General features: G+C 38.5%; 1 pseudogene; it reads left to right on the top strand.

Annotated features, from left to right (window-relative positions):
- LOC149256760 (F-box protein At1g67340 pseudogene) overlaps positions 1–10533 on the top strand; it is an 86581-nt pseudogene extending 76048 nt beyond the window's left edge.
- The last annotated feature ends 6518 nt before the right edge of the window (positions 10534–17051 follow it).

Raw genomic sequence — 17051 nt, forward strand, 5'->3', positions numbered from 1 at the left:
ATTTGGAAAACCTAGAATTCTTGATCTGTCAATAGGAGCATACATGCATTGTGTTCTTGAACTCATTTTTAAAACAATCAACAATGGAATGGGGTCACGATAAGTGCTTTACAACTCTATATTCTTTTATAAGGGAGTCGCCATGCAAAATTTGAGCTCCAGATTCTTGAAACATGGAGTCGCCAGGTGAATAATTCAACCTTCTTATGCCTAAACACTCTCCACCATCATCAATCAGATCTAGAACTTGATACACTTTTCTGAGGAAGATAAAATTTCCTCCCCAGTATGGTTGCCACTATGTTAGCCTTCTGTAATTTCAAGGCTGAAGAAAAAACCATGGAGGCAACATCAAAACCACTTTCGAGTTTAGGATCTAGTCCTCCTAAACTCAGAGAGGGATCTCTCTGTGAGATTTAGCTTTGTTTACTGGGAATTTCAGCCTAGTTATTGGGCTTAGAGTTTGGTTTTTGAATTAGTTTTGTTGGAACAACAAGGGAAGGCCATTGGGAAATGGAGTGAGAAGAGCTTAACATGATCAATTTGCAGAAGTATCAAGTTTGAGTGAAACAAGGAAATCTAGGCATACTATTGGATCTTTTAGATTTAAATGAAATTAAGTAGAAGAAGGGAAATGGATTCAATTGAAGCTAAAGAGAAATTAACAATTCTTCAACTTGATATGAGAGGAAAACATGTAGAATTAACAATAGCCAAAATAGGGCACTATAGGTAACGAATCCTATTTATCATGGCTTTTGTTGATTGATTCAAAATAGAGAATACATCAGCATGATAGACAGAGAAAATAAACAAAGAACAATAGATTCACTTCACCAATAGTTATGACACATGAATCCTGAAACAACTTGTCTTGTATTACTGCAAAAGGTCACTTGAACTCAGTTAACAATTTCACAATGAATGGTAGTCTTTCTCATTACAAATCCCAACAACTATTACTTCGAATTATGAAATATTTATACAGATTCTAAACTAAAATATCTTGATAAAAATCTCAAGATCTTTTTACAAATATCCTAAACTGTTTTATACAAATAGAAATGAAATGTAGGAAATTCAAAACTAATGTATCTACTTGGCACTATCATTATGGATTTCTGTTGACCAAGAAGAGAAATTCGAATTTGATTGCAGCTCTTATTTGATGAGGTGGCTAATTGTCTTTGAACATTTTCTTCCTGAAATCCTGCAAAATAGGGTCCGGTCATCCCTTTGTACATCTCAATTTGAGATAGAAATATACAAAGTGAGAGAGGTTATTGTAGATAAATATGTTCTTGAGATAAAACTATCTCAGTTTCCCAAAATTCAGCTCTAGCGGTTCCCGATATTCTCTGCAAAAAGGTGTCTCAAACAGGACTTTGTAGAGTCTGAAAAATACGCTGTAAAGATGTAAATGTATCTCTCATTTTGTAATAGCTGTGTAAACTATGAAGTAGGTTATGAACACAAATGTCCTCCATTTTCTCAAGAGTCATCTCTGATTGGCCACAATATGTTCTGCAAACTTATGACTAAACAAGAAATTTCGGGAAACTATGTGTGTCAAGCTTCATGTGTACATCCAAAACCATAATAGTTGTTAGAAAAATGAGAGAGGTTTTTGTACACAAGGATGTTGGCAGAAAAAAACCTCTTTCAGTTTCCGAAAATTCGTTGTCATTGGTTTGGAAACAATGTTTGAAGTCAATGTGGTGTATAGGAAAAATCATATATTCAAATCATGAGATAGATGAACGATGTGGATGCGAGAAAGTTGCAACTGTTTAACCCCATGTGACAAAATCCCTTTTTGTGGTTTTCAGCCTTATAATAAAATGAAACTATAGTACCAATGCCTTTATTACAATTTTATTTCATCACATTTAAATGAAGTGATTAATTTAATCTAAACATACTTAATTATCCTCTAATGCTTTTGTCAAGCATATTTTTTTATTTTTCTTAAGGTTTTGATCTTTTTTTGAAATAATTTACAATATCCAAAATATAATAATCATGAGCTATAATTAAACAATCCTATAAAAATTGTAGTACCCTAACATATTCCATATTATGAAGATTCTTCTTTTACATTAGATATCTAAACATAGCCACACTTTCAATGGGGGACATGCCATCTTCTATCAAGAGGATAGGATAAACAATATTTTCCTTGATCTTGAGGTTATAGGTTATGAATTGTGGATTTAAGACATCTGTGGTTTATATCTTTTGACTCAGTTACTGGAGAATCCACAGTACGAACCATTTTCTGTCAACGTTTCAAATCCCAAGTTGGATCCATCATCAGGACTTTATGAATAATGATTATTCATAAAGTTCTAATGATGGATCCATATTGGGATTTGAAACGTTGACAGAAAATGGTTCGTACTGTAGATTCTCTGGTAACTAAGTCAAAAGGTTATGAATTGCTTTTGTATCATCTCAATATATCTCCAAGACTCCTTAGTATATTGCACCCCCAAACTTCACAACCTTATAAGAGAGTGACTAAAGCTTCAAAGAGGAACCTTCTTTTACTCCAAATGTAAATATTGACTCACTTACAATTGTTTTCAAGATCATACTAAGCTTTAGAACCTCCAATAATTCTTTTTTTGATGTTATAGTTCGAGTTGAGCTAATGAGGAAAGTCAATAGCCAAACATTTATAGGAAGAAACCTACTCAAGACAATGGTTATCATAGATGAAACTACCATGGGCTATCTTTTTGGATTTAATAATCATGACTTTAGTCTTGTGAGTATTAACTTTCATACCCATGTTGGAGCAATAGACATGAAGAGTCTTAAGTTGCTTATCTAGGTCACCATGGCTCCTTGCAAGAAGAACGATATCATCAGCATAAATGAGAGGAGTAATGAGAATATCACTGAGATCCGTGCCTTTGAAGCCTACAGTTTATCTATGTAAATACCCAAAAAGGTGGGGGAAAGGGGACAACCTTTGATTAATCCCTATATTAAAATTAATATCTTTAGAACACCCTTCATAATCCTCAATTTAGGAGGAAATGAAAACTTATTTATAGAGACACTTTAGAAATCTTTTCAAAATTCCACAAAACAACAAAAAAGATCAATTTTGTATTATGACATTCCTCCACCGTAATCCCAAAGGTGACAAAGTGATTGATAATAGAGTAATATTAATACAAATATATCCAATCAATAATATGTTATAGTACATCTTTTTATTCACAATTATTATTATAAATTTTATTATATATATATATATATATATATATATATATATATTACAATACACTTTCATGAAAGCTTAGGCTATGTTATACCTTACTTGAAGTGTTTCCACCCTTCTTAGTGTGCGTGGAAAATTATACGTCCAACCTCCATTCTAGATTTGTGTCTGTAGCTCTATGCGTCGAGTTGCGTACTATGTGGAGCGAGGACAAAAAGAAAAATATTTAGCCCAACGTAACGAGCTACGAGCATTTTCGGCTGGAAAAGGTTTTCAGCAATAAACAGCGTCCGTCTATGTAAACGGTGACCCCAGCAATCATATCAAAGAGTTAAGAGAATCTGTAATCAAGATTATAAATATTGTAGTTTGGATAACGGAGAGATTTACTTAATGCGGGGATTTACTTGTTTAAATCTAACCATCACATATACATACAAATCTAACCATGAACATAGTCCATATATAATTACATGTAGATGTAGTTAACAAGAGGAAAAAAATAAAACAATTGGACGTATTAATCAATGATTTTGTTGGAATATCGGAACTTGTTAAAAGCGGTTCTGTAATTTTTTTATAATTGAGTTAATTATTTTAAAGAATAAAACAATTATAAAATTTTATAATTAAAAATAAGAAAACTAGTTATGATTTTTTTTTGGAGTATATAAATAGTATGAGTTATGACTTTTATTTTTATAAATATGGTTTTTTATAATTATTATTTATTAACAACAATTAAAATATTGATTCTTATTTTTAATTTGAATGATTTAGGATATTTATGTGATTATATTTGTTATTACAAAATCAGACTTCTGATAGGCTACTGATCAGGAAGACTTTGAGTAACTATTTCAAACCAACTTTTGGCTGAGGCTTAGCTTCCTCAACCTGAGAGGGCTCTCTCACTAGGTTAAAGATTTTGATAAAGATTAGATGGCTAACTCTATGAAACAAGAGAAAAATATGAATGGTTGAACATGATCAATAAACATCCATTGGGCTTATGGAGTCAAGAAATGCTTCAGTATGACAATAATATTAACTTTACATGGAAGTCAGGGCATCTGGAGTTCAACATATCAGTAACACATCAGAAATATGTAGGAAGACACAGTCTACAAATACATGAAGGAAGTTAGAGCATAGCCAATGAGTTCTAAGTAATCATGCATTCATACTATTGCAAGCAATGAAATGAAGGCAACCATATGGAAAATTTAAACATTGAACTCTTTCTGAATCCTGAGGAGCAAAGCCAAATCACTGTATTACATTAAAACACAGTCTTACACAAAAGCACAGTATGAGTGTTCTTTGAAAAATTTCCAACCCTTAGTGCATTACATCTCTTGTCATATATAGAGTTCATTACAAGCTTGGATTCCTTCCTCCATCATGAGGGGAATTCAAATTTCACTTGACCTGACACCTATTGATACTTAAACAAACTATTAATTACAACTAGTTGTTAACTAATAGTTCTAGAGACCTAATACAACTAGGAGTGTAACTCCTTATTATGACTAAACCACCTTAACTAAACATTAAATGTATTCTTTGACAGCTGCAACCTCATGAGGTCGAATTTGATGAAGCCTCCCACATTGTCACCTTACTACTGATGATAAACCCTAGAAATTAGGGAACATGTTTCCCTGTTTTTAGGTTTAGGATCCTTGAAAATTGGCACGTGGGATAGAGCCTTTATCTTCTCATCCATGACATATTTATGAAACTGAAGGAGGTTTTTGTATTCCATACTGTCTAAAACAAAAACCTCTCTTGGTTTTTTAAAACACTTCTCCATCTGTCCAGAATCTGTCCTTGAAAAACACGTGTAAAACAGGAAAAATCGGTTCTCTGAAATTAGGGTTTCAAAGAAAGCTTAGTATCTCCCAACTGAAAACACTTATGAAGAAAGTGAGATAGGTTATTGTAGCTGGAGAGTTTATGAAAAGAAACCTCCTTCAAAATTCCAAAATACCTTTTCCTGTGACTAGAAATTGATCTTGAAAAAGACTGCTAAAACCAGAAGACAAAGCTTGACTTTCAACAGTTTCATAGCGCAAGTGTAACCATAAATTCCTCCCACCTCAGAATGAATTTGAAGAAACTGAAAGTGGTTTTTGTAGTTCCGTATGTTGGAAAAAAAAGCCTCTTTCAATTTTCAAAATTGAGTTCTCAGCTGCCTAGGAACCCTTCTGGAAGTTGACTATTAAAAGCAGAAAACAGAGTCTTTTATGCTGAAACAGGCTTTTTCAAGGGTTTCGTAGCGCGCTACAAAAACTCCTAGTTCAGTGAAAATTCTAGGTTTTGCGCTACGAAAACTCCTAGGTAGTTTCATAGTGCATGAAAACGTTGACACAATTTTGACAAATGGAAATTTATGTGTGATGTGGGACGTTGACCTTATTTGAAAATACCAACAAGGCTCCCTTCTAGGTCTTAGACTCTAAGTCAAACCATGGAAAGACTAGACCAAGACTAACACCAAACCTTTGGAATCCAACTGATGTTCAAAATTTAGGAATTTTTTTTTTTTGAGTGATAACAGTGGCTCCACTTGGGATAGTGTGCCCTTGTGGTACACTAAGAACTCGTAGGTCCAGTGCTTCATCTTCTTATGATAAACAGAAATTTATTTGACAAACATCCCCTTTAAGCTACTTGGGCCTTCACCTCGGGCTTAAGCTTGATGATCACTGTAGGAGAAAGAAATCTATATCTACTGAAAAATGCTCAGTCAACCTTGAGCTTGTTTGCATTTTCCTACCTACCTAACCTATCAATTGCAAACTTCTTTCAGCTCAATCAATGTGAAATTTCCAATGTAGCCAATCATTTATCTTATCTGATATTTGAGTTTTTTGACTGCATCGGAGTTCAGAGCAACTATGATATTGTGATGACCACTGCCATTGGAAATGCCTGTGATCTTCATAGAAAAACTGAAACACTGGAGAGTAAAAATCTTCCATGTATCTAGCTATAGGATCCCAGAATACATGATTAGCTTGATGATCCTCATAACATCCTGTTACTTCTAACAACTGATCTTTAGTCACACAATATTTATTTGACAAGTTATCCAACTGCTTTTCTAAATGATTCCCACAAACAATGTAATTTTCTTCATTATTGAGATCATTCTTTGATGTAAGCTGCTGCAAGGAATTACAAAAATGAACAACCTTTTCCTTTGCGTGAGGGTTATAAAAATTTCTTCCAGTATTTCTTCTTGGTGTTTGTAATCATTTTCATACTCTTTATGATCAAAAGACTGACAAGTTTGCTGCATCTTCACATTAATCTCAGAGGATGTAACATGGTTTTCATAAGTAAACCCCTACTGATTTTCATGTTGCATTTCATGGGATGTTATCCTTTCTTCTAGTTGTTGAAATGTATTGTTATGAAGAGCCTCTAAAATTTCTTCATCCATAAATTCATCATCATCATAACAATCCTCCAAACACTGAATAAGACTCAAAGAATGTTTACAACAATCTTTGACCAACAATAAGGAAGGATGACATTCTTTATACATCTCATAGAATTCATCATGGAAATTAGCAAGAGAATATAATGAACCATTTTCCAAGCTTTTATACCAAGACCATGCTTTTCCTTCTAAAGTGGTCATAAACATCTTCATGAGACAATCTTCAGGGAAATGAACCTTAAGACTGCGTACATGCATATGGAACCTAACCAAATGAAGAGTAGCATTGTCTTTCTTTTCATCTTTGAATATTGGAAGATCCTCTAACCAATCAACCTTTGACATAGGATTTGGAAAACCAGGGATGTGAGACCGATTCATAGGGGCATACCTGGCATTCATTCTTGCAATAGAACTCATCTTGAAACTTCATCAAGCTACTGAACTTCTAGCAATGGAGTCACCTTCCAATTTGTTATTTGATGTGTGGAGTCGCCAAGGTAGTTTGCAACCTTAAAAATTTTCTGAGCTCCTGCTACCTGCAGAAGTTCAACTTCTTGATTTCGGTAATGAATAATCTTCAGACTCCCGGCAGACGCACCAAAATGTTATCACAAAATCAGACCCTTGATAGGCTGCTGATCAGGAAGACTTTGAGTAACTATTTCAAACCAACTTTTGGTTGAGGCTTAGCCTCCTCAACCTGAGAGGGCTCTCTCACTAGGTTAAAGATTTTGATAAAGATTAGATGGCTAACTCTATGAAACAAGAGAAAAATATGAATGGTTGAACATGATCAGTAAACATCCATTGGGCTTATGGAGTCAAGAAATGCTTCAGTATGACAATAATATTAACTTTACATGGAAGTCAGGGCATCTGGAGTTCAACATATCAGTAACACATTAGAAATATGTAGGAAGACACAGTCTACAAATACATGAAGGAAGTTAGAGCATAGCCAATGAGTTCTAAGTAATCATGCATTCATACTACTACAAGCAATGAAATGAAGGCAACCATATGGACAATTTAAACATTGAACTCTTTCTGAATTTTGAGGAGCAAAGCCAAATCACTGTATTACATTAAAACACAGTCTTACACAAAAGCACAATATGAATGTTCTTTGAAAAATTTCCAACCCTTAGTTCATTACATCTCTTGTCATATATAGAGTTCATAACAAGCTTGGATTCCTTCCTCCATCATGAGGGGAATTCAAATTTCACTTGACCTGACACCTATTGATACTTAAACAAACTATTAATTACAACTAGCTGTTAACTAACAGTCCTAAAGACCTAATTCAACTAGGAGTGTAACTCCTTATTATGACTAAACCACCTTAACTAAACATTAAATGTATTCTTTGACAATTGCAGCCTCATGAGGTCGAGTTTGATGAAGCCTCCCATGTTGTCACCTTACTATTGATGACAAACCCTAGAAATTAGGGAACATGTTTCCCTGTTTTTAGGTTTAGGATACTTGAAAATTGGCACGTGGGATAGAGCCTTTATCTTCTCATCCATGAAATATTTTACAAAACTGAAGAATTTTTTTGTATTCCATGCTGTCTAGAACAAAAAACTCTCTTGGTTTTTTAAAACACTTCTCCAGCTATCCAAAATATATCCTTGAAAAAAACATGTAAAACAGGAAAAATCGGTTCTCTAAAATTAGGGTTTCAAAGAAAGCTTGGTAATTCCAAACTGAAAACACTTATGAAGAAGTGAGATAGGTTATTGTAGCTGGAGATTTTATGAAGAGAAACCTCTTTAAAAATTCCAAAACACCTTTTCCTGTGACTAGAAATTGATCTTGAAAAAGACTGCTAAAACCAGAAGACAAAGCTTGAATTTTAGCAGTTTCGTAGTGCAAGTTTAACCATAAGTTCCTCCCACCTCAGAACGAATTTGAAGAAACTGAAAGAGGTTTTTGTAGTTCAGTATTTTATGAAGAAAATGCTCTTTCAGTTTTCAAATTGAGTTCTCAGCTTCTCAGGAACCCTTCTGGAAGTTGACTAGTAAAAGCAGAAAACAGAGTGTTTATGCTGAAATAGGCCTTTTCAGGGGTTTCGTAAAGCGCTACGAAAACTCCTAATTCAGTGAAAATTCTAGGTTTTGCGCTACGAAAACTCCTAGGCAGTTTCGTAGTGCATGAAAACGTTGACACAAGTTTGACATATGGAAATTTATGTGTGATGTGGGACCAGTGATAGGCAAAACCAAAGTGTTGACCTTATTTGACAATACCAACAAGGCTCCCTTCTAGGTCTTAGACTCTAAGTTAAACCATGGAAAGACTAGACCAAGACTAACACCAAACCTTTGGAATCCAACTGATGTTCAAAATTTAGGAATTTCTTTTTTTTGAGTGATAACAATATTAATCATGTGGAATAATTGGGCAATTTATTTGGTTTGGTCTCTTAATTATATTAGTCTAGATTCATCTTAACTTGGGATGTATCAATGGCATCAAATCTCTTTTGGTGTAAATATTTTTTAAGTTCTACATCATATAGTATTAGTTATGGTGGGTATATTATTGGAATATTAATTCCTACTTGTCTGAGTTGTGTCTTTCTAACTAGAGGACTCTGTTCCTATCTATGTTCATAGTTTGGTGTGTGGTTGAGATATTCTCTTAACCAACAGATTGTATGTCCAAGATAGTTTTCCTATCTTGAGACAATACTCTCTATATATGTAATTGCATATCTTATTAGTAATATATAGATAACTTTGTGAAATTATATCATGGTATCAGAGCCCTGAGGGCTTGGCCTCTCATGGGCTTGGCCTCTCCTTGGCTGAGGGAAATAAGAGAGTATATTTTTTTTAGTTTTAAGTTTGTCCATCGAACAAGGTTCTCAAAGTCGAGGGAGCCTGCTGTGAAATATTTCATGTTGCATGCTCGTGATATGGAGTATTTCACGTTGCTTGAATGAGGTCGCTTGAAGTCTGTCTCAACACTCGAGGGCTCAATTGGATGAGGTGAGCATGGAGAGCCATGGATGTGAGCCTCTAGGAACCTACAGTTCATTGCTAACACTCATATATTTTTTTTGAAACTTTTTGCTGATGCAGGCAATCAAGAAGCCTGTTACATGCTTGGCATGATTTGATTCTATTGCCTGATGAATAGAGGATCGGACTTAGGTTTAATGGCTAAAGCAACAATTGCATTGCACCCATGCGCCCTGTATTCTTTGGCCGTTATGAAATTCAATGGAAGCGGAGGATTCAGAAAGGACAAAGTCCTAAAGGCTAGAGTTGTTATATGTGCCAAGGTTGCCGCCATAGGATATTTAGATGCAATGAGAGAGCTCAGTCATTGTTTGAAGGATGGGTATGGCATTAAAAAGAATGTCGAACATGGGCGAAATTTTCCTCTAGAAGCAAATGCAAGAGAGGCAGCGGCTGCCACAGAAGCATATTGTTGCATGCACGGTTTCGATTATGCTCTTTCAGATGGATGGAATCCATCCAAGTTAAACTCCAGCAAGAACAGGAGCTCAATGAGCAGCCTCCATGATCGTTGTCACGAAAATTGGAGAATCACATCACAAAGTGATTTTGGGTGCAACGCATTGCCTGCAAATTTTCATGCAATAAACACATTCCTGGTAGAATGGTTTGCATTGCATCCGCCGACACAGGGGTTAAGACTCTGCTCTCATTCTCAATGCGGGAGGTCAGAGACTAGAAAACATGAATTTAGGAGATGTTCTGCATGTGGGTCTCTACACTATTGCTCCCAGGATTGCTAGGCTTTGGACTGGAAAATGAAGCACAGATATGACTGCAATCATGTGGAAAATTGGGATGAACAACAAGAGTGAAAATCGTTGAAGAAGGATGAACACAATATGACAATTTTTAAATATTTTGTTTTCTCTAGTCTTGGGTAAATTCTGACATGACCCTGTGCACAAAAAGAGAAACATAGGGGTTGGGCATTCCCACTTGGAATACAATAATTAATTGAGTGTTTGAATTATGTTCCAGCTCAACAACACTGTAATCACAGATGGAGTTTTTTTTATGGTAGTAATGACAAGGCTTCCAAGGATGTCAATGTTGGCAAGAAAATGGGTGAACTTCAGCTCCCGGTGGCATTCATTTCTCATCTCTGGTGAACATGATGCAGAAGCTACTGCCACGGAAGAGGTGGCTGCTCCACTTAGATAGGTCGTATTAATTGATTGGTCATATTGAAAATCATAGAGCATTGCCAAGAATGTTCAACTACTCTGGTCACCGGACAAATTTTGGGTTTGGATATTGGAAGCATTATGGAGGTCACCAATGATTTCCAATTCCTGAGCAAGGGAGCGTAGAGGACTCTGGTGATTTTTTCAATTTACAAAACTTGAAGATGCTTGAGCTGTACAGAATTAGGCAGTTGGAAATTGTTGGTCAAATCATAAAGGTGACAACAGTCTTTAATCAATTTGAATGTAGGATTTTGGGGCTAATTCTATTAATTTTCATCGTGTCATGGTATTTCTGGTAATTATTGAAGTGACATTGGTGTTACCAACTATTGTCACATTTTTTGAGTGTATGTTGGAACTGGTCATTCCAACAATACACAAATTTGGAGGATATGATGAAGACATGACACTTAAGATGGCATTAGAGGAGCTGCATCAAAGATTAAACGATGATGGACAATTGAGTTTGTGTGTGTGTGGAATAGACTCTTGAGCATGATGTATTAATGTATCACATACATTTTATTAGTAAGCAAGTCTAGGATGTTTTGTAGTGGTATTTGTAACGTATGTACCTGGTAACTCCAAAAGTTGGAGTTATGTTGTAAGCCTTGTAAGGCATGTTGTTATGCTCTTAACCTGCAAAGTAATACCCAAACACAAAATATGCGAAGAAAATATACCCAGAACACAGAATATGCGAAGAAAAGATACCCAGAACACAGAATAGCAATGATTTTATTATTTAGAGAGAAATGTTCACAGGCCTTTTCGAGGGGGCAACCTCCAATAGAGCAGAGCTCGATTACAAAAACAAGACACGATACTCCTCGCAGGGAGTCTCTATCCTTTATATATGACTCATACATGCAATACCACGGGCCAATACCGTGGGTTTTATTAATACCATCTATCTAATACTACCGCCCATTTACCATCTATCTAATACTACCGCCCATTTGCAACTAACTGTGGTCCCGTCATTAATTGCGGGTTAACCACTTACAAATATTAATATGGGCTTTATTGACTCTTGACTATGATGTGATCCCATGACATAAATAAGGGGGTTAGGGTGGGACCCTAACATGCCCTCCCCCTTAAGACTAGCCTTGTCCTCAAGGCTGAAGCTGCGGAAACTGCTGAAGAATAGTGGCTAGTTCCCAAGTTGCATCTTCCGGAGAGGTGTCTTTCCATTTGACGAGGACCTCCTTAATCATGCGGCCGCGCAGGTGCTTGTCTCGTGTTTCTAGAACCTGTTCAGGTTGAAGCCAGATTGACCCTTCTTCGTCCAATTCAGGTAGACTGGTTTGAACTCGGCAATTGTTCCCAATCACTTTCTTGAGGCACGATACATGGAAAACTGGGTGGATTTTTGCTGTAGGTGGCAAAGCCAACTTGTAAGCCACTTCTCCAATGCGCTGAAGTACATGGTATGGTCCGTAGAATTTTGGAGAGAGCTTTTGACAACCCTTGTCTTTGAGTGATGTTTTCTTATATGGTTGCAGCCTCAAAAAGACCTGATCCCCTTTTTGAAATTGGCGCTCTGAGCGATGTTGGTCGGCCTGTTGCTTCATATAGTTCTGAGCTTGATGAAGATTCTCGCGCAGATGGGCGAGCATGGTTGCGCGGTGTTGTAGGAGTTGATCCACGGCTTGTACTTTGGAGCACCCCGTGAGATAAGAAGTAGGGGAAGGCGGAAGTTGACCATAGACTGCTTCATAGGGAGTCATTTTGGTGGTGGCATGATAGTTGGTGTTATACCACCATTCAGCCAGAGGTAACCACTGTACCCAAAGGTGTTTCTTTTCTGAAGTGAAACACCTAAGGTAGGTTTCTAGACATTTGTTGACGGCTTCGGTTTGACCATCTGTTTATGGATGATATGAAGTACTGAGTTTGAGTTGAGTGCCTTGTATTCTGAAGAGTTCCTGCCAAAAATTGCTGGTGAAGATCGGGTCGCGGTCGGACACAATAGAAGTGGGCATGCCATGCAATTTGAAAATCTGATCCATGAAATTTTGAGCAACCAAAGTTGGTGTAAACGGTTGGGGTAGGGCGCAGAAATGAGCATACTTCGACAGTCGGTCCACAACCACCATGATGACTGACTTGTTCCCAGACTTTGGAAGACCTGTAATGAAATCCATGGAGACCTCCGTCCAAATTGACGCCGGAATGGGCAATGGTTGTAATGTGCCTGGTGTGTTGACAGTTTCCCCTTTGTGGCGTTGACAGATGTCACATTCTACTACTAAAGTAAGGATGTCCTATTTCATGCCGGTCCAAAAAAATGATCGTCTGGTGCGAGCATACGTCTTCTGAAAGCCCGAATGTCCTGCAATGGGAGATGAGTGCAATTCTGCCAAAATGCGACTTTTGAGGGTGGATGTTGGTGATATTACGACTCTGTCCTTGTAGCGAAGAATATCATTCTGTCACGAGTAGCCCTTGCTGGAATTAGGATCTAACTACAATTGAGAAATGAGTTGGGAGAGCCCGGGATGTGAAAACCATTCTCTGCGAGCCTCTTCAATCCAGTCTGGAATGGGGAGGGAAATTGCGAGCAGAGTACTTTCCTCCTCAAAATGGCGCGACAATGCATCAGCTACACTGTTGTCTTTCCCTTTCTTGTAAATGATCTCATAATCATATCCCAACATCTTGGCTAACCATTTATTTTGTTGTGGGGAAGATAGGCGTTGCTCCAAAAAATATTTAAGACTGTGATGATCTGTGCGGATTTGGAAACGTCGCCCCAACAAGTAAGGTCGCCAGGTCTCGACTGCATGTAAGATGGCCATCATTTCCTTCTCGTAGGTAGATTGGCCCAGATTCCTCCCACTTAGTTGTTGGCTGGTGAAGGCCAATGGTCGCCCTTCCTGCATTAAGACCACTCCAATACCTGTACCCGAAGCATCACATTCAATGACAAAGGATTTGGTGAAGTCAAGTAGTGCTAAGACGGGAGTGGAACACATGGCAGTTTTGAGAGCGGTAAATGCCTGTTGTGCTTCCTCGTTCCAGAAGAAGGAATTTTTCTTTAGGAGTTGAGTTAGGGGCTTCGCTATGCGGCCATAGTTGCGGACAAATTTACGATAATAGCCTGTGAGACCCAAAAATCCTCTCAAGCTTTTCAAGGTCTTAGGTTGAGGCCATTCTTGCATTGCCTGGATATTTTTGGGGTCCACCTTGACACCTTCACGCCCCACAATGTGGCCCAAATACTCAACTTCTTCCATGCCAAACGAACACTTAGACATCTTGACAAATAATTTATGCGTGCGGAGCAGTTGTAATAGTAGATCTACATGCTGAAGATGTGCCGCCCAAGTGCCACTATATATGAGGATGTCATCGAAGAAGACAAGGACAAATTTTCTGAGATATGGTTTGAGGAGGTGATTCATAAGGCTCTGAAAAGTAGAGGAGGCATTACAGAGACCAAATGGCATGACCAGGAACTCATAATGGCCTTCATGAGTTCTGAAAGCCGTCTTGGGAATGTCGACTTCCTTCATGCGAATTTGGTGGTAGCCTGAGCGAAGATCCAACTTAGTGAAGAATTGAGCCCCATTGAGTTCGTCCAACAAATCGTCAACCACCGGGATGGGAAATTTATCTTTGACTGTCAACTTATTGAGGGCCCTGAAGTCGGGACACATCCGCCACTCCCCATCATTCTTGAGGACCATGACCACTGGGGATGAATAAGGACTAATGCTGGGACGAATGACACCTGCTTCCAACAATTCCTTGATGATTTTTTCTATTTCATTCTTTTGGGTGAACGGATATCTGTATGGCCGCAGATTTGGGGGTTGGGCCCCTGGAACCAATGTGATGCTATGATCATGTTCCCCTCGCAAGGGTGGAAGCTCATGAGGCTTGTCAAAGACCATCCGAAGTTTATTTAAAATCTGTTGCATCTCAGGATGAATTGGCAGAGACATGGTGTCGACTACCTGGATGGCATTAAATTGAGCTACCACTCCATGATGGCCCTTTTTTAACAATTTTTCCATCCTATGCGAGCTGATGATAGAGGGGGCTCCCGCCTGTAGTCCACGGAGGGTATGTGTGGAGTTGTTCTGCTTAAAACTCATATATAACTCCTGGAAATCCATTGTGATTGGCCCAAGAGTGCGGAGCCATTCCGCGCCTAGGACAATGTCGCAACCCCCCATGTGTATTGCAAACATGTGGGTTTTCAATTGATAATCCCCCATTTGAAGTTTGACATTTTCACAGCGACCTTCATATTTCATTGTGCCCCCATCTACAATCTGGACTTGGAAGTTAGAAACTTCCCGGACAAAACAATGTGCTGCTTCAGCGATCTTTTGATGGATGAAATTATGGGTACTACCACTATCAATCAAGACTACTACTGGGCGATGTTTAAGGAAACCCCTGATTTTGAGAGTTTGAGGGGAAGAAATTCCTACCAATGCATTTAGCGAAATAATTGGTTCATCAGATACAATCTCCTTTTGGTTATCTTCTTCGATCGCCTCCGGTTCCTCAAGTGGTGGATCTTCCTCGGTGGAGCTGTAGTCAGTGGCATCTATTTGAAAAAACTTGGGCTCTTTGCATTTATGACCCAGGGAATATTTTTCATCACAGTAGTAACATAGTCCTTGCTTCCTTCTTTCGGCCATTTCCGCAGGTGACACCTTTTGAATCTTAAGTGTCTGAGTCGTGTTGGGAGCCTGTGAGGGACGACCCTTAGCGGGGAAGTTGGGGTGGCTGGATTGGGCTATTAATGCACGTTCCACCTTACAAGCTACCTGGCAAGCCTCTGTCCATGTGGGAGGGTGGTGGAGTAGAACCTGAGCTTTGATGGCTTCTTTAAGACCGCTGATCAAGCATTCCATGTAGAACTCATCTGTGAGACCCTTAGTGTGGAAGGCTAAGGCTTCAAAAGCAGTAATATATTCCTCCACTGTACCCGTCTGTCGGAGCTTAGTGAGACGCCCCAAAAAAGAGTCTTCCTGTTCAAAGCGATTTCGAAGAGCTTTGGCAAATTGGACCCAACTCTGAAAATGTCCATTGCAATGTTGATGCCATTCCTTCGATTGCCATCGTTCATTGTCCAAGTACATGGTGCCCACCATAAGCTTAGCCCCCTCATCTATGATATGATTCAATTGGAAATACTGCTCGATTTGTGCTAGCCATGCGGACGTGTGAGAACCATCAAATTTATGCATATCCAACTTGGGAGGTCGCTGACTGGGTGGTGGGTGGGTGTGCCAGGCGTGGGGAGAGTGGCTAGACTCACCCTCATGGTATTCATGACCATTATTCGCCTTCTCGTGGGCTGGATCCTTGCCCTTCATTACGTTCTGTATCTCGATACTTATTCCTTTAATCTCTTGTTGTATTTCGTTCACCCAAAATTGGATGGAGTTCACCTTGTCTTCAATTTTGTCTATCCTTTCATTAGCCTTTGCTTGAGCGCGAGTTTCTACCATACGCCAACCTGATGAAAAATTGGGACCGCCAAAAAATTTTTACTAAGAAATTGAATGGTACCACCTTGCTCAGCTCGTCGTCCTGATTCTGATGGGCTAGGTCACCAAGAAGTGCCCCGGAAGATCTCAGACTTTTTTTTTTTTTTGGAAAACTCCTAACGGAGTTTTACTCCTTCCTGATCAATACTGCAGTCGCCAAATCCTCAAAATGTCAATGCTGCCAAAAGTCCTGCAAAAATTATATCCAGGTACAGGCACCCTTCACAACTACTCCGATCTGGTGGATCTGAGAGATCTGAATGGTGGAACAACTGCTGCTGCTGATCTGATGGAGCTGCGGGACTGATGTCTGCTGCTGCTGCACTTGCTGATCTGGAATAGATGATGTGTGATCCCTCGATAGAAAGGGAACTATGGTCTTGAGGAGTGTCAGGTGCTACAGATCGCAATATACATAAGGGTCTGACAGTAGTACTCGGCCCAATGTTTCAGGGCTCTAACTAAGGAGGATCGACCGTACCCTTAGCCGTACAACCCGACTACCCTATCGTACGGGCGAGTAATCTCTCCGAGTGCTGTTCTCGGTGTACTGTAGCCTCAAGACGGCCGAAGGTTTATCTATGGCGAGGTTTCAAGGGAGCTAGGGGGCTTCCTATATACCCAGAG

This window comes from Pinus tabuliformis, chromosome 7 (assembly GCF_031772625.1).
Source record: "Pinus tabuliformis cultivar Carrire ecotype Pingquan chromosome 7, CPIR1, whole genome shotgun sequence".
Taxonomy (NCBI): Eukaryota; Viridiplantae; Streptophyta; class Pinopsida; order Pinales; family Pinaceae; genus Pinus; species Pinus tabuliformis.